At 33.7% G+C, this 19,143-nt stretch overlaps 1 long non-coding RNA gene across 1 annotated transcript in view; it reads right to left on the minus strand.

Annotated features, from left to right (window-relative positions):
- LOC146395466 (uncharacterized) overlaps window positions 1–19,143 on the minus strand; it is a 231,256-nt gene that overhangs the window by 155,757 nt on the left and 56,356 nt on the right. Inside the window, exon 2 of the long non-coding RNA XR_014831082.1 lies at window positions 13,633–13,749. This is a non-coding gene — a long non-coding RNA (uncharacterized LOC146395466). The remainder of the gene's footprint in view (window positions 1–13,632; window positions 13,750–19,143) is intronic.

Raw genomic sequence — 19,143 nt, forward strand, 5'->3', positions numbered from 1 at the left:
TGTTCTCTACATCTGTGAAAACAGGGACAGACTCACAGACATCGAGAACAGACTTGTGGTTGCCAAGGAGGAGGGTAGAAGTGAGATGGTCAGGGAGTTTGTGGTTGATAGGTGCAAACTATTACATTTAGAATGGATAAGCAATACAGTCCTACTGTATAGCAAAGGGAACTGTATCCAGTCTCTTGGGATAGGACAAGAGAGAAGAGAGTATGAGAAAAAGAATGAATACACATATATATGACTGGTTCAGTATGCTATACTGCAAAAATTGATGCAACACTATAAATCAGTTAAACATTTATAAAAATAAAATTTAAAAATAAATAAATAAACATGTTTACTCCCATCCCCTCTCTGAGCTCTTCAACATATTTCTCACCTCTTTAGCCTATTGACCAATGATATTGTGTGGTATAATTTGGCTTGTCATTGGACAGAGGGCTTTGGAAATATAGATAAAATCCTACTTCATACTGAAGTAAAGATGTTAACTGGAGTTCCCGTCGTGGCTCAGTGGTTAACGAATCCAACTAGGAAACATGAGGTTGCGGGTTTGATCCCTGGCCTCGCTCAGTGGGTTAAGGATCTGGCGTTGCCATGAGCTGTGGTGTAGGTCACAGACACGGCTCAGTTCCTGCTTTGCTGTGGCTGTGGTGTAGGCCAGTGGCTACAGTTCCGATTTAGACCCCTAGCCTGGGAACCTCCATTATGCCATGGGAGTGGCCCTAAAAAAAGCCAAAAAAAAAGTCAAAAAAAAAAAAAAAAAAAGATGTTAACTAAGAAATACTTTTTTTTTTTTTTTTTTTGTCTTTTATCTTTTTGTTGTTGTTGTTGCTATTTCTTAGGCCGCTCCCGCGGCATATGGAGGTTCCCAGGCTAGGGGTTGAATCGGAGCTGTAGCCACCGGCCTACGCCAGAGCCACAGCAACGCAGGATCCGAGCCGCGTCTGCAACCTTCACCACAGCTCACGGCAACTCCGGATCGTTAACCCACTGAGCAAGGGCAGGGACCAAACCCGCAACCTCATGGTTCCTAGTCGGATTCGTTAACCACTGCGCCACGACGGGAACTCCAGAAATATTATTGAATAATACCTATGCTGCAATGCAAGTCTGGTTTGGAAACTATTATTTAGTACATTTTTTTCAATCTTTTTACCTCAGTATATTACCTATATATTTTATTTTGCCCATGAGATTATTGTGGTATTGATCCTTTCATCCTTTATGAATTTTTGTTTTTTCATTTATGAATGACTAAGTATAGACTAGTTGTGAATTTCTGATTAAATTATAAATAAAACCAGGACTAGTGTAGTCATTATGGGCCCAGGTTTTAAGTCAGACAACTAGGTGCAAACCTCATATTTTGGAAGTGACTAGCTATTCCATCTTGGATAAATTATTTAATTTCTCTATGACTCAGTTTACTCGACTGTTTAGACCAGATGGAAATCAGAATAAGGTCTGTCTCAAAGGATTATTTTGATAATTAAAAATATGAGTACTTAGAAGAGTACTTGGCACATATGAATAGATATTAAAACTAATGCATTTTAAACAAATCAAGTAGATTATTAGGGATACTGAAATAACTATCAGGACAAACAAACAAACAAACAAACAAAAAACAGCAGAGCCATGCCAAGAGATGTTTTAACCTGGTAAAAGGGATGGTAAAAATTGTAAACTGTATGAGCTCAAATGTCTAGGAAATACACTGAAATGGATTACTCCTTAACATACATTTTAGGATTGGAGTCAGTGATTTTTTTTCTATACTTAAAGTGAACAATATGACTCCATCTCACCTTAATGGGTGATTATGTCAAATACATAAATCTTAAATTTACAGTGTTCATAGTTCTCATGAAAAAAAAAGTCTAAACTAAATTTGACTTTATATTTTCTGGCTTGATGTGTTTAATTCAAGATAGTATAGCTTACGGTTACAAGAGAAATTTCAATATTATACGAAGCTCTGTAAATTCACAATGACAAACTAATTATGATGGTGAATGCAGTTTCCTGACAAAGGTTATTCTGACACTCTGCAAAGCTGTAGTTCATAAATTCCCATAGTTTAGATTACAACTCAATAATGGAGGGGAGGACAAATAAAACAATATTATGACAGCCAATATTTGCTCACTCACTGCCTTTTTTATTCATGTGCTAGAAGTCAATAATTAGTGTCTGCCATAATTATTCTGTCTATGAACCAAGATTATTATTGTAGCAGGATTGTATCTTTGGAGTAGCATTTCATAAATATATGCTCCTCAGACACCACTATATTTTAAATATCTACTAAATGAGAAGTGGTCATTGTGTGGAGAATTTTAAGAATTATGTGCTAACGTTACCATAAATGAGTTTTTTTGATAGAGAATGTTTTAATATTTCCATTCCAGGAGATATTATACGCTTAGCTTCCCAAAATTGCACAGAAACAGAAAACTGCATTTCAGAAGGCTATGGACATTCTCTAGCACTTAGAACAACTACAAGGGAAACTGTCAAAGAAAAAATTATTAATTCGTCTATCGCAAAAATGACGTTAACAGTATTTATGTAAGAAAATTTCTATTTAAGCTGAAATACGTCTCTTACTGAATTTAGCAAACATTTAAATAAAATGCATTACTGAAATAGTAGCAATTTTTCTTCTTAGATATGTTTTTTTTCGGTCCACATAATAGGTGCCTCGATTACTCATTTTGCCAACCCTACTTGTATTTTAATTCTTGGTGATTTTATTATCCATATAAAATTACTATCCTCGGTTTTAGTCAGAGTTGATCCTCTTGTTTCCAAAAACTGTTGTCTATAATCTTCCTTCATTCTACTCGAAATATTTGATAAAATTGGTTGCTCCTTTCTTTTCTTCTATGTTTATACTCAGTTTCTGAATTCCATTTTATTAAATAACATTTATGTGAGTTAAACTTTCAAATTTATGTATCTCCAGCCAGTCTAGTCCTCTCCTCCCAACTTGGATTTCGAAGAACCATCTTTAATTTATTATGTCTAAACTTAATTTTTAATCCTAATCCTGTTCCTCTCACTGCCCTCTATTTCACTAAATCACAATCATTTCTTCTGATTGATCAATACGGGACTTTGGAATTGTCCTTGACACCTCTTCATCTCTGAATCCATGAATGAATTTGAGGACTCTTCTTCAAACTAAATCCACAGTCTGGCTATTTGTCTATTTGTCTGCCATTATTACTGTGGTCATTGTTCCTACCATGTGCCACAGGATAATTAAAAGTCTCCCTTTTAATGTCTCAGCTTCAAATGTATATACCATATTTAGTTTATAAGTCAGAGATAATGTTTAATTCAATAAAATGACTCCTCAACTTTTACAATATCAGAGGAAGCTTCTTAGAACATCATACTTAAAACCATATCTAAAATGATACACCAGTCCCATCCATTGCTTTACTGTTTCCCATATTCTGTCATAGTTTTATAGCACTTAATACTATCTAATGTGTTCAGAATTTTATATAGGAATACTGTTTATTAATAAAGAGAAATAAACACATGTTCTTACAAGGTTTTATCTGGTAGATAAATTATAGATTAAAAAAAAAGTTATCTGTTTTTTACCCTGTCTAGATGTATGCTATTGTACTAGATAATGGAATGAGTCTAACCTAAACAAGTTGATATTTTTTCCATGTTCATAAAATAACACAATATCATTTTATAAAATAACTATACTACTTATCTAATATTTTTATATCCCTATTACTTGTTTGCCCATTCCCTGTATCCTTATTTCCATCACCTTTCTTCTATTATTTATTCAGAAAATTGATGTTAAAGCAAAATATATCAGTCATGACATACCAATAATAAAATTAATTATAAATTGATTCTAGTAAAATTTGATTTTCTAATAAAAAGTGACTTTCCAACTGAATAAATAATCAAAACTAAACCCTAAGTTCCTTTGAAGAAATGAATTTAAATATAATGATACAGAAAACAATGAAAAAAATAAAAGAATTAAAAAAGATATGCTGTATTTATTGGTCTGAGTCCAGTTAGGAAATAGAAATCACTCAATATATTTTAACAGAGAATTCATAAAAATAATGCTTAACTGGATTTAAGGCTGTCAATTAGTTATTTTAATTAAATAAACAGAGAATTCTTATGTATTCGCAAGCTTAGCAGTTATCAAATTAAGGGCAAGGAAAATAAAGGGGAGAATTTGGAATTATTAAAACTTTAAAGCTCAAAAAGTTAACGCTATGGAGGTGAATTTAACTCCAGTGAGCCTCTGTGGAAAATCAGTCTATTTAGGGCATGCCAAAGAGCTGGCTTTAAAAAGCTCTGTTGCTACAGGAAATGACCTGCTGCCAAGGTGAAGAAGTATTATGAAAGTGAATCTCAGAGGAACAGAAAATAGATAGGAATCCAAGAGCAAGCAAACAGTAAGAGAAAATGCCTTCATCCTCCAACTGGCAGCCTCCTTCCTGAGCTTTTTATTTACAGAACCTCAAAAGGAGAGAGTTGAAAAAGCAGAAATATGGTGTATGATAACCCAGGTTCAGCATCTCAAAGCTTAGCATAGACTGGTGTATTTTGTAGCCAAGAGACAGTAGCTTAATAATTGAAATAATTCATATCTTTGGCTACGGAGCATCCATACCCACCCTTTATAAACATTTGAAATTCAATGTATCTATTACAACCACTCTCTATCTACTTAACAGGATGCCTTTCTCTGTCATACATATCAAGACATTCTCTCTCCCTTGAATACCTGTTATGTAAAGTCTATATACTAAATCATATAATAAAATTTGGGGAAGAGGAAAGAATTCATGGGGGTGTGTGTGTGTATGCAATGGCTAAGAGGCCTTAATAACTGCAGTACTCAATTCAGTTAACTGGTCATGAAACCATAGGTGATATAAATTTTTAATTCCTTCATTTCTTTTCTCATTTCTTAAAATATTTTAGAGAACTAGTTCCAAGAACAGTAGGTATCCAACTATGATTTTTAACCACAAATTACTGAATATTGCCATAGTATAGGTCTGGGTGAGTAGATACTAGGGTTATTTGATTTAGGCACCATAGAATAGCATCTGTTTTCAGGCCTAAAGAGGGTATAGCCCAGAAGTGTAGAGCTTCTTCAGATGAAATTAATATCTAAATTGATACTTCCGTAGGTAGTACCACTTGATTATCAACTTCTACACTATTTACTATACACTTTATGTCCCCTTTGCTCTAAAAAATGACCTTAGCCAGTAAGAATTCTTTTTTTTTTTTTCTAGTAGAGTATTCTAAGTCCTGAAGAATCAAAATGCCTTTTTTGAACACTGTTGTAGTTTATTTATTGGAAATTTAACAGCACTAAACCATGGAAAATCCTCTAGTTGCAGATACAGTCCATCCTATTTCTTTAGTGTAGCCGTAATATAGTTTCTTTTTATGAATATATATACATTACTTCCCACAGAAGAGTAATCTATTTTTTTGACTGTGGGTTTAAAATATACAATTTCAAAATGGCCAGGTGTGATATTTAACTTCCAATATAATGGAATTATTATTTTGTCCCCTAGTAATAAATATACTGGCAACCTCCCCATACCCTCACAACACATATATCCTTACCAGGGAAGCTCACACTGGGAAGGAGAAAGCAAAAAAATAGGGTATTATATATAATGGTAAGAAGAGCCACCCTTCAACCACTTAATTCCTGAAGTCATGTATTATAGCTGGAGAAGGGACAGTACCATATAATTTCTTGTTTAAAGCATATATTATATCTAGTAAAATAATGTACCATTCATTTAATGTATTGTTTTTCAAGTGGTACTGCCACTGAGTCTTCAGTAAGCCAGCCACTTCTGGGGAAGGGTTATTTACTAAGACCAGTGAATCCCATAAGATTGAGGCTATTGCAGCATTTAATTTGCTGTAAAAATAAAATAATATTCTATCAGAAGTAATGTCTAGAATGCCAGGAGATGAATAACACATCCTATAAATTCACAGATGGTGGCCTTAAAGAAGCATCATGGCAAAAGAAAGTAAATGCATTTGTAGAATGTATGCCCATTCCATGGAAGACAATCTTCACACATTTCATGATAAATGGGGTCCAATGTAATAAACCTGCCATCACATGGCTGTTTGGCCCCCTTTGGGAGTAGGGGTTCAGTGTTTTTCTTTGGCTGATTAGAGTTGGAACAGTTAGTGTTGTTGAAGAAAAGCATATGTTTTTGAGCCCATGAATCATTGTTACCATGGCCACTTCTTCTTTTCTTTATCTTTTTTTATATATGAATATTGAGTAAATGCCAGCCTAACTGGGGAGACAGGCTATTTTTTTCCACAGAACCAGTCATTTTATTCCCCTGACTGTTGACAGCCTCCTCTGTTATGTAGCCCTTAGTTTAAGAGGGACACAAATTACCTCACATTTAGCCTAATTTAAGAGGTCTATCCACATATTTCACTCACATATCTTCCTGTGGCCAATTCTTCCAATAAACTGATATTCCAGCCAAATCATTAGCAACTATTCCAGAGTCAGTTTAGATTCATAAGTCTGGTCATCTCTTAGTCCAGAAAAAAATTAGGTGGTTTTTGTGTGTTGATTATTTTGTTATTAAATAAAAAGCAAAATGTTGGACAATTCTTTGATAAAGTTGCATAATGGACCATGCATTATGATTAATCTCGCTTTGAGAACTGGAGGTCCAATATATATTAAAATAATGCCCTAACTATATCTATAAAAAGTACATTATTACAGATATTTTTTTTTCAATTAATGTATCCTTCAAACACCAGACTGAGAGTTACTGTTGTTTTAAAACTTTGTGTTGTATCATTGCTTTTATTTCACTACTGCTGTCACTTCTCTCAGACTTCAATATCTCTAAGAAGGAACAAGATTATTAATATAAATCAAGTGTCCACTGATTTGAAGATATATTTCAGATCATCATAAGTTGCACTTTTCAAGAGTATTTTTCTTATACAATGTCAGTGAGCATCATTACTTGTAATTTTTGGTTGATGCTATGCCTAAGTATAAAAAGAAAAAAAAAGTCTAATTCTTTACTGAATATGAAATTTCCAGATTTTCCCCTATCTTTGTAAAATCTTTGATTTGTTGCCTTTGTAAAACAGATCCATCAATCCATCTAAATTTCCAAATAAATAGGTACTGATTCTTCATAACAAACTTTAAATGATTATTGATAACTTTAGGATTGAAAGTAATGATCCTCTTTTTTCTCTCAATTATTTGTAAGTTGTGATTTCATTTTTACTAACAAGTTTGGCTAGGTGTTCATCAACTTCACTAGTATTTTCAGAGAGTCAAATTTTCCCAATACACATCTATTTTCTACTTATTAACTCTTGTTATTATATTATATTTCTGTTATTATATTACATTTCTGTTATATTGATTCTCTTTTCATTTAATTGGTGATTTTTTCCCAAATGTTTTCTGATATATACTTCTATTATTGATTTTAAGCCCATTTTCTCATTTTGAGAACCTGAAAACATTTTACATTCTTTTCATCCAGAGTAGACAGTCCTCATTTATCATCCACAATATGCAGCAGACCCAATAATGGCTCTGCATCATTAGCAATATGAAATTAGTCCTAGAGTAAAAGCTACATTAAAATCTTTCTAATATTAAAAAAAAGTTCAAATTGATCAGGCTAACTAAATATGATGGAACTTCTTTAAGCTTTATGTATAATACTCAACAAGGAAAAACAACACTAAAAATATAGCACTCAGTAATATAAAGCTCACTATATTCAGAATCCAGTTAAAAATTACTGGACATGTAAAGAAGCAATAACATCTGATGTAGTTACGAGAATAAACAGTAAATAGGAGAAAACCAATCAATGGCAGAGATGATGGAAATTGGAGAAAAAATTTTCAAAAATGCTACTAGAAGTATGATCATAAGGCTAAATACATAAAAGAAACCATGGATATAAAAAGAAAATTAATGAAAAATTTAAAAGACAAAAATGGGACTCCAGGAGAGGAAATATATACTAGCTGAAATTTGAAAATACACCAGCTGGAATTAAGAGGAACTTAAACATTACGGAATAGCGATCAATGAACTTCTAGATATAGCTATCAAAATTATGCAAATAAAGGACACAAAGAGGCAAAACAAGGCTGAATAATTGAACAGAGTCTGAGTAACTTGCAAGATAATATCAAGAGTCCTAACACATTTTCATTAGAGTACCAGACAGAAAGAGAGAAGAAATTTCTATGAATTAATATTTTTATTTAAAAGCAATTCAGGGGAGTTCCCATTGTGGCTCAGTGGTAATGAACCTGGCTATTACCCATGAGGATGTGGGTTCGATCCATGGTCTTGCTCAGTGGGTTAAGGATCTGGCATTGCCATGAGCTGTGGTGTAGGTCACAGATGCGGCATGGATTCTGGAATCCTGTGTTTCTGTGGCTGTGGTGCAGGCCAGCAGCTATAGCTCGCATTCAACTCCTAACCTGGATACTTCCATATGCCATGAGTGCAGCCTTAAAAAGCCAAAAAAAAAAAAGAATAAAGAAAAAGAAAATGCAACTCAGTTTTCAAAGCAGGAATAATAGGAATGATTGGGATTGCTAACATAGATATTAAAAGCATTATATAACAAAAAGAGCACAAATGATCAGAGAAGTAAAAAAATATTGTTGTTTCCAACCTTAAAATAAGTTAGCATAATATTTGTAGATATAAAGTAATAGGTTAAATATATGTATTTTAAATTTTAGGTTAACTAATGAAGTAACACATAGTAGTACAATAAATAAAAAGCAACATTAGAATAAAAAAGGAACCCTGAAATATATACCTTTTATGAATTGAAATGTATACTCTCAAAATTTATATGTTCAAGTCCTAACCCCTAGCAACTCAGAATGTAACTGTATTTGGAGACAGGGTTTTTAAAGTGATAACTACGTCAAAATATCATCATTGGGGTGGGCCCTAACCCAATATGACTAATGTCCATACAGGTAGAGGATATTAGGACAAAGACACGCAGAGGAGAGACCATGTGAAGATAAAGGGAAAAAGCCATCTCTAAGCAAGGAGATAGGCCTCAACAGAAACCAATCCTGCCAACACTTTGATCTCAGACTTCTTACCTTCAAAAGTCTGAGGAAACACATTTTCTGCTGTTTAAGCTACCCAAGCGATTGGGCTTTGTTATGGCAGCCCTAGTAAACCAGTGTAATATTCAATCCAAAAAGAGGACAGACTACTTTTTAAAATGTGACCAATGAATAATAGCATCAAAATATCAATAACAAATATTAAATAACAGAAATATGTAATTTATTAGTAAATGCTATAACACTCCAAATAGAAAGCAAAGATTTTCCAACTGGATAAAAAAGTGGTCTCAAAAATTTTTAGTCTTTGAGAAACCCATTTTAAATTAAAAAGAAACAAATAGGCTAATAAAAAGGGTATAAAAACATTTTATAAAAACTAATCATAAGTACACTGGAATGCCTATGTAGGCATTAAAAATAATTTTAGATTTTTCCATATTAGAAAATATATTAGGACACCATCCTAATATTAAGTGGGTAAATACATCAAAAAGACAAAAACTTCTAAATGTGTAACCACCTAAGAAAAGAGCTTTTAAACACAGGAAGCAAAAACTGCTAAACTGTGTGAAGGAACAGGAAACTCCACTCCTTGGTCTCCAGCTGGCAGAAGGCAGATTGTGAAACTTCTCAACTTCCATAATCACATTAACCAATTCTTCATAATAAACTCCTTTATAGATGCAAGCTGGGTGTATATATTTATGTATGTATATGTACATAGATATGCATATATAAATATACATATATACCTATATACATCCATATGTACATACATGCACACATGTATACATATATTATTGGTTCTGTTTTTCTGAAAAATTCTAATCCAGTTGGCAAATATCCATTGTTCTCCTAAAAAAAGATTGTTCATTCTATTGATATTAAGTGAAATGTTCTACAAATGTTAATTAGGAGGGTGGGAATAATATATACACACTACTGTATAAAATAGATGACTAATGAGAACCTACTGTAGCTCATAAGAAAATCTATTCAATAGTTTGTAATAATCTATATGGGGAAAAAAAGAATGGATATGATCATACATATGACTGATTCACTTTTCTGTACACCTGAAACTAATACAACATTGTAAGTCAACTATACTACAATAAAATAAAATTTTAAAATGTTAATTATGTCATTTGATATTTTTGCTCAAGACCTCCAGACCCTTAGGAGTTCCTGTCATGGCTCAGAGGTTAACGAACCTGACTAGTATCCATTAGGATGCAGGTTCGATTCCTGGCCTTGCTCAGTGGGTTTAACGATCCGGCACTGGCACGAGCTGTGGTGTAGGTTGCAGACGTGGCTTAGATCCCGCGTTGCTTGGCTGTGGCATAGACAGGCAGCTATAGCTCTGATTCGACCCCTAGCCTGGGGACACCCATATGCCATAGATGCAGCCCTAAAAAGACCAAATAATATTTATATATATTTCTATAACCTTAGTGTTTTCCACTATCAATTACTGAGAAAGAAGAACTGAAATGCTAAACTTAACCATAACTCTAATGCTGCCTTCTGCCAGCTGGAGACCCAGGAAAACTGGTGGTGTATTTTAACCTGAGTCCAAACTCTTGAGAACAAGGAATCTAATAGTATAAATCCCTTCTTTGCCTTTTGTTATCCTTAAGCCCTCAGTGGATTTCGTGATGCCCACTCACATTATAAAGGACAATCTACTTTACAGAGTCCACTGCTTCAAATGCTAATTTCATCTGAAAATACCCTCAGCCACATTTAGATATACTGTTTCATCTGGACACCCCATGGCAAATCAAGCTCATACATACAACTAATTATCACACCAAGACGGATGATATGCTATTCCATAAAATGTCTCACTATATTTAAATTATCTTCAGATAATGTGAAGTAATTTGACCCTTGAACAATACAGGTTTGAACTATGTGGATCCACTTATAGGCTGATTTTTTTTTCCAATAAATATATGCTACAGAATTCGATATAAGCAATTGGCTGAATCCATGGATTTGGAATCTGTGATATGAAAAAACCGCATAAATAGAGGGACAATAAAAGTTTCAACTCTCTGGAAGGTTGGTACTCCTATATAGTTTATATATAATCACTTATGCTAATACATTTAGCATTGTAAAAAGACATTGAAAAGATCTTAAACTTTCCAAAAATGGTTATAGAGACCGCTATAGTGCAATATCTATTATAGACTTTCAGTGTGTTGTATATTTTAAAATTGTCCCATAAAAAAACTGTAGCCATTTATGGATGCTAGTGAATTCTATCAAATATTTCAGGAAGAAATGATACCCATGGTACATAAACTCTTTAAGAACATAGGTGATAATAAAACACTTCCCATATCATTTTATTAGGCAAGAGTTTTACTGATATCAAACTCAGAAAAAAGATATTACCAAAATAGAAAAAAAAATGAATACTGCTAAAAACCCTTAACAGAATGTTAGCAAATCAAGTAACAATATATAATTGATGAAAATAGATAATGCATAGTGATTAAGTGGTGTTTATCCAAGGAATGCAAGTTCTTTTAACATTAAAAGTCAATAAATGTGGTTTAACATAGTAATATAATGATTAAGATAAAACCCTTAAATTGCCCAAATATAAGTAGAAAAAGATTGGCAAAATTCGGTGTACATTCATAATAATAAATCTTAGGCTATAGTGAATAGCATAGAACCTCTTATATCTATTCAGAACACTATGAAAAGCTGATTGCTAAGACTTCACTTAATGTTGAAAGACTGATTTCTCCTAAGATCAGGAAAGAGACATTGTGTTCACTGTATCACCAATGTACTATATTTTACTGAAGATCTTGGCTAATGCAATAAGGTAAATAAAATAAATAAAAGATGCACATATTTGAAAGAAAGATGAGGAGTTCCCATCTTGGCTCAGTGGTTAACGAATCGGACTAGGAAGCATAAGGTTGTGGGTTCGATCCCTGGCCTTGCTCAGTGGGTTAACAATTTGGCGTTGCTGTGAGCTGTGGTGTAGGTCGCAGACACGGCTTGGATCCTGCCTTGCTGTGGCTCTGGCGTAGGCCGGTGGCTACAGATCCAATTAGACCCCTAGCCTGGGAACCTCCATATGCCATAGGTGTGGCCCTAGAAAAGTGAAAAAGAAAGAAAGATGATTTTGTATATAGGAAATTCTAAAGAATAAAAAAGCAGAATCAGTAGTCATTGTAGCAAACTGCAGGTTACAATATTATATACACAATTATATTTCTCTGTAATAGGAAAAATGGAAAATGAAATTAAAACATTGTCATTTAGAACATTTGAAAATGAAATGGTTAAAGACAAATGTAAAAATGTATGTGCAAGATGATACCCTTTACTATAAAACATTGTTAAATGAATTTAAGGAATACCTATATTAGCAAAAAGATATACATACTATAGTCATGAAAGAAGAATCAGTATACACAAGATTTCAATATTCTCTACATTAATCAGTAAATTTAATGCAATCCTAATCAAAATCCTAGCAGGCTTTTTAAAAGTTCTGTGCACTAAGCAAATTAAGTAGATGCTGAATTATCTGTTCTAGTGTTGTCAATTTTGGCCTCATTAAACAAAATGAAATAGGTGAAACCTTAATAATCAGGACCTATTTTCAATGAATTCACCTGAGGATTGTATATATAATTAGCTACGTCACACTGCTTGTGTTAAGGAAAATTTGGGATGGTTCATAGAAGCAGCTATGATAACCCTATTAAAATCCCCACCCTTGCTCTTAGTCTAGGGCTGTATATCATGCTCTAAGGCATATTATCTTTATTAAATGATGCTTTGACTTCATTAATAACAACCAAAACTATATAGCAATAATGGCAATATGTTCCAAGGGTGTTCACTCACAGTACCACTGCAGTCAACCATAAATGGAAGGGAGGATGCTGAGTTACAATGACATTCTTTTTCAGGATGAGAGGGTGAAGAAGAGGATGGATGGGTACTTCATATTTGCTTTTTGCCTGCTTGGAGCACCCAGGTATTGTAGAAGCCACATGGGTGGGCTAGGCAAGAGAGCTGCTGAAACAATAGTACTACTGCTTTCACCCCTCTGACTGGATGGAAGCCCCTGAGCTTCCACAGTTTTCCCTTCTCCTCCTAGCCACCCCAGTCCTTTGCAGGCTGCAGAGCATGTGGTGAAGATACTGCATGCATGCCAGAGATCTTTCTCAGCTTTCTGCCCTGCCCTACCCTTAGGCAATCTGTGACCTTGCACACGAGGTAGAGGTCTGGTCACCTGCGCTTAGGGTTTCTTCAAGCCCTCCTGCTTTGCTGTTGGCTTGAGGTACACTGAAACCATACTTCTGCCACAAGCCCTGGGAAAGAACTGGCATTTGGATGTAGATGTGCTGTGTTTGAGAATCCTACCCCTTATAGCAGGCCACATGCAGCTATTAAAAGGGTATTAAAGTTTGGCTTACTCCTTACCCCTGTCTTTGGTGTGTTTGTTCCTCAGCTTATCCAGTGGCCACAGGGATGGAAATGCCCATAGATCTCCTGTCCTCTTAGTATCTGCACATTCCATCTTGATATTTATTCAGCATTCTGATGGTAAAAATAAACAAATAATACATACACACATCTATCCATATCTACCTATATATCCATATATCTATCTATATACCTTTATCATAAAGAATATATATATATATATATATATATATAACATACATATGCATAATTTGTATCCCTTTTACTCTTTGGTAGAATAGGAAGATTGATCCTTGCAACTTTCTACCTTTTAATCCAAATTGGGAGACACTTAGTGAAGTTTTGATTTCTGTTCACTGGAATTTTAAAGAGCTTAAATCAAGGTAACTGCCCTTTCTATGTCCTTCCTAAATTGAGTGTTGTTTATTTTGTATATTCATAAAAATATTATATATATGAAAGTTAAAGTGTCCTGGAATTGTTTGGGGCATGTTTTAAATTGTGTTCTTTATCTTTGCCAGTTTCATAATATTATGATTCTGAGAGAATATTAGCTAATTCAGAAAACTGAATCCAATTATTTAGGTTTAAAAGGTTAAATCAAACTATAATAGAGTTAAATTACAATAAACCCAGGATTGAATTGTTAATATAATTGAAATAAACAAAGTCACCTTTCTTGGACTAATCTGATTCTGAAACTTCTCTGTAAAAAACAGTTTGCATTTTGTTCTGTCATGCACTTAAGCATCCATGAAAGAAACAATTATTTTGGCAAAGTGATTACAATCAACTTCATTTTAGTAACCGTCTGCCATTTTTAGTGGTTACTTTAGAAGCTGATTTGGAGAAGTTTTGGAAAGAAATAAGGAATGATATTTTGTAGAAAGTCTTATCAATTGTCTTGCTTGGATTATTTATTAGGACACCCACGGAGAAACAGAAAGGGAAGACACAGATTACTGTAAGGGTGTGCTGACAACACTGCAGAGGAAGGTCTGGGTAGCCTTGATGGAAAGACATGACCAGTCAGACACCACTGCACACAATTCCCGACATGTTTTATCTCCTAAAACATGATACCAAAAAATTGATAACTGACTCATTTGTAAAAAAGTTGATGACTAATGATGTAGAACTATTTATCTATCATAAAAAATTTAATAAATTGTCTACTTATTATATCCAGCAAAAGACTTTTGACATTGATTTTCTTTTCCTCTCATAACTGAAGACAATGACAAATTTTACACCTTTAAGGAAAAAAATTCTTCCTGTTCCTGTTGTAGGAACCCAGAGATTTGACCACTGGTTGACCATCTAGCCAGACCCAGGCAATAGAGGGTCTTCACCCCTCCCTTACCTTGGAATGTATACACTGCTCACCATTTCCACAATTGGAGTGGTTTTCCAGGACACAGCCTTGCGAGAGTAGCATGTTGTTGAGGCAATCTGGGTGGGTATATGTCACTGAACCCTATTACGGCCTCTAAATAAACTTGTAAGTTTCTGGCAGGCAAATATGGAGATTTACTTTTCTTGAGGCCATTCCAGACAAGCCTCATATATAAATGTTTCCTTGCTTAATAACCCTGCCACCTACGCATCTGGGGTGGTCTGCCTCTTTCTTTGGGCTCTCCTCACCCTCTGAACTTGAGGGGCTAATTTCCAGTTTTGCCCAGAGAACTGCAAAGGTTACAAGTCAAAAAAATAATTTTATAATTTTCTTCTTTCATTACTGAATTTCTCTTACTCTTAGCATATGAATCTTAGTTTGTGCATGATCCACATTGATCACTGATCAGAGACTATTATCAGACATCATAATACTGTTTCCATTATGTCACTCTCTTCTTATATTAGTTGCTAACAATTCATTTGAAGCACAGAGTCCCAGCTAACTGCATTATAAAGGAAACTCTATGTCCTTCAATCACACTTTAAAAATGCTCACTGCAATAGAGATATCAAAGTTTTCTGCTTTTCTTTGCCTCTGTCTCTATATTCTGTGATCTCTCTTTAACCCTCTGATATAAAATATACGTTGGTTTTATTTTATTCATCACTCAATTTTATGTGAAATGTATCCCCTGCTGGGTAAAAAAACATTGATTCTAGAGCAGTTCCTGGATAACGTAAACGCATATCATCTCTAGCTACAGCTTCTTGGGGTTGTTTCTAATGTTCAAAGATTGTACATTCACTGAATTTTGGACTACGCTAAATCTGTTTGACTCCTTGTTCTATACACATGTGTGCTTTAATATACCTGGCACATAAAGAGATATGAACAATATATCAACTAAGGCATTATATCAGAAATTTTTTTCTTTTTGCATCAGTTTTTAATCAAGATTTTTGTTAGAGTAGTTTTAGGTTCACTTCTCCCTTATTTTCAGAACTATGTATATAATGATTAAAAGTTTAAATTAATGAACAAATGATAATGTGTGAGACACGCCTAGTTTTTAAGTACTTGTTCAGTTAAAAATGTACTTATATGTTTGTGAATAATAATTATATGCCAATGATTTTCTAAACCCTGAGGATGTGAAGTCAAACAAAAATGACAGTCATTGCTTTACTGGTACTCACATTCTATGGGAGAAAGAGATAGGGAAAAAAATGTAAATTTACAAGACAATGTGTACTTCAGGATGATGCTGAAAAAATTAGTCTAAATGCTGGATAAAAAATTTCACCAGGTACAAGTTTAAAGTGCTATGTTATCGAAATGCCTACAAATTTATCACTGAGAATATCTCCATGCTAGGTGTCCTATATTTACTAAAATCTGTTTCAGTGTTGCAATCTTTAATTTGGGGTATGGAATAAATGTTAACTTGGAAGTACAGACACTTTAGTTCAGTGTAGATGAGTGCTCCAAATATAAATAGATTATCCCTATTTTTCACCACTGATGCAAGATGAGAAAAATAAAGACACTATTTTAGATGTTTCAGTATCCATGAGGATGTGGGTTCAAGCCCTGGACTCACTCTGTGGGTTAAGGACCGGCATTGCTGTGAGTTGTTGTATAGGTCACAGATCTGCTCAGATCTGGCGTGGCATAGGTTGGCAGCTGTAGCTCTGATTCAACCCCCTGCCTCGGAACTTCCATATGACTTGGGTGCGGCCCTAAAAAAAAAAAAGAAAAAAAAAAGGATTATCCTTTATAATTCTTTTTTCATTTATTTTTGTTGATAAACTTTTTTTTTGCTTAATAAAACCATGGTGATATTTGTAATGGTTGTTCTTTTAATACTGATCATTAAGAGAATTAAAATAGGAGACCCTATAACTGTTACTTTTTGAAGTCTGAAAACAATTAGATATATTTTATTTTATTTTATTTTATTTTATTTTTTTGTCTTTTGTCTTTTTGTTGTTGTTGTTGTTGCTATTTCTTGGGCCGCTCCTGCGGCATATGGAGGTTCCCAGGCTAGGGGTTGAATCGGAGCTGAAGCCACCGGCCTACACCAGGGCCACAGCAACGCGGGATCCGAGCCGCGTCTGCAACCTACACCACAGCTCACGGCAACGCTGGATCCTTAATCCACTGAGCAAGGGCAGGGACCGAACCCGCAACCTCATGGTTCCTAGTCGGATTCGTTAATCACTGCGCCACGACGGGAACTCCAATTAGATATATTTTAAAGCACATATAACACATTAAGACACTGAGAACTTGCCAACATTTTAAAACAATATATCAGTTGAGTTGATAACTCTTCTGAAGTAACAAAACACTGTGTGATATCCACAAAATTATTTACATTACAAACTGAACTATAAGAACCTTTTTGTACCCTCAGAATATGCGTAACAGCTGATGAAAAAATAGGTAACGAGAAGTAATATATTTCTACATGGCATAAAAACCACGTGTTCCTTATACACATTTTATAATTGTAACTAAGAAAATGTTGAAATATACCCAATACTCAATGACACCAATGCCAATAGATTTAAAAAAAGAAAAAGATGAATTAGTCCATATCTGAGGAACAAAATTTCTATGTTCTTAAATGCTTTGGAGACATAATTTATAAAGGATGCATATAGAGTAATTAGAAACTATGTGTGTCTTACAGTGTGTTTTCTTTCATTTTGCAATCTAAGTTAATAATTTTACTATTATTAAATTGAATTATACTCTTTTTTCATGCAAATGAGTCTGTTATTTTAAAGGTAAATGCTATTGTGTTATATACTATGTAAAATATTTGGGTGATTTCTATTCAGCTTTAGTTACAAATATATACCTGGTTTTCTTATTCTGATGAATCTGGAATAAATCATAAGAGGGCCTTTGGCACACTGGTTATAATAAAGAGTGAGATCTGTCATGAAGAAGTTGAACATAGTGCACTAAGACGATCTTCAGTAAAGCTGAGAAAGAGAACCAGTCTCTAACATTGAATTATATCCTTTTTCTCATCATAATTCCTATATAAGAATGTTTAACATTCAGTTTTAAGTTAGTTACTGTTCTGCTTACAAGAAGACATTGCTATGAGGTGAATGTAATCCTGTATTCACAGGTTTACAATAATGGTGAGATTACATGTATGCCATCCTTAATAAACCTAAAGAAATGCTTTTTCCACATATTTATGCAAGCTTTGTTTAAAAAATGATGATATCATAGAATATTTTCATGTTGAAAATATTCATACTTGGCATGGATTATTTTAGTATGTAAGGAATGAACTTTAATAATTATTTCATATTCAAAAATAGCTTCTTTTGTAAATTTGATATTAATTGATTTTCTAGCAACTTGCATTTGCCTTCTGAATACACATTCCATTCATTAGCTGTTTCAATTACAATGCGTAATTAGCTAAGCATTATTTCTAAATAAATTTGCAAGAGGATGGAATTTTAATCAAGCATTTGATACTGTTTTCATTCCTCGGTGTTATCTAAATATTAACAGATTTTAAAGTGTTTGTTATAAGAACTAAATTGCTATCTGACATATTCCTATATTGATAGATTAATAAAGAATTTAACATTTAATTATCATGAATAAAATCCTACTGTTAAGAGTTACTCCCTAAATCTCATCTAATATAGTTCTGTAAAGATACAGTAGTTACCAGTTATGCTTTGGAAGATGAAGTTCTCATGTGCTGTTTGCTTACGCAGTTACTCAAATGTTAACTAGACATACTAGCTATTTTCAATTCTTTTCATCTGGGTTCATTTGCATGAAGCACGCTATGTGGAGTAGTGCCAATTTCAGAAACTCAGCTGCTAGTGCTGGCCTAAAACTGTAATACTGGGAGATGCTCACAAAATGTTTTGGTTGGAAAACTGGATAATTTTTGGTAATTCTATGGTTTATATACTTATTTAAGTATACAAAGCAAAGTATGTTTTATATATTTTCTGTAATATTGAACTTTGAATTTATGAACTCCAATTATCACTGGAAAAAAGGAAAAAAACAGCCTATGTATGCAAATAATAACCACGAAAGAGATTTTATTAATTGTTATT

Source organism: Sus scrofa, chromosome 16, assembly GCF_054392235.1.
Source record: "Sus scrofa isolate SSC_HxYL_T2T_F1_AM1 chromosome 16, Sscrofa_HxYL_maternal_Yorkshire_Landrace_v2.0, whole genome shotgun sequence".
Lineage (NCBI taxonomy): Eukaryota > Metazoa > Chordata > Mammalia > Artiodactyla > Suidae > Sus > Sus scrofa.